Here is a 427-nt window from a genome sequence, read left to right on the forward strand (position 1 = left end):
AAAGATTTATGGAAAAAGCGACTTTCCCCACTGTGTGTATACTTAGGGATGGCTTTCTTTGCTGTGCATATGTCCCTGCTTCTTTAAAATAGTGGTACCTGCCGTTCAGGCCAACCTGAAGAAACCCAGGAGAGTAACAAAGTTAAGTAACTATGATTACCAAAGGGCTCAAGAAATTTATAATCAATACAGACAAAAATTAAGGTTGATGCGAGCTTAGGTTTAAGCTCGATCAAAGAAAAAAAGGGGGGTCTGTTATGAACAAAAAAAAAAAGGTTACCGTTTTTTTTTCCTAAGAGAAGGAGCAGCAGAGGAGTTTTGGAGTTGATCTGAGAGTTGACCGTTGGCCTAGAGTTCTTTGTTAGTGAAATGTTGTAACCGCCAGTTAAGTATCCTTAAGTATCGTCATTTGACTGTCAATTGTAGA

The sequence above is a fragment of the Serinus canaria genome, chromosome W (genome assembly GCF_022539315.1).
Source record: "Serinus canaria isolate serCan28SL12 chromosome W, serCan2020, whole genome shotgun sequence".
NCBI lineage: Eukaryota > Metazoa > Chordata > Aves > Passeriformes > Fringillidae > Serinus > Serinus canaria.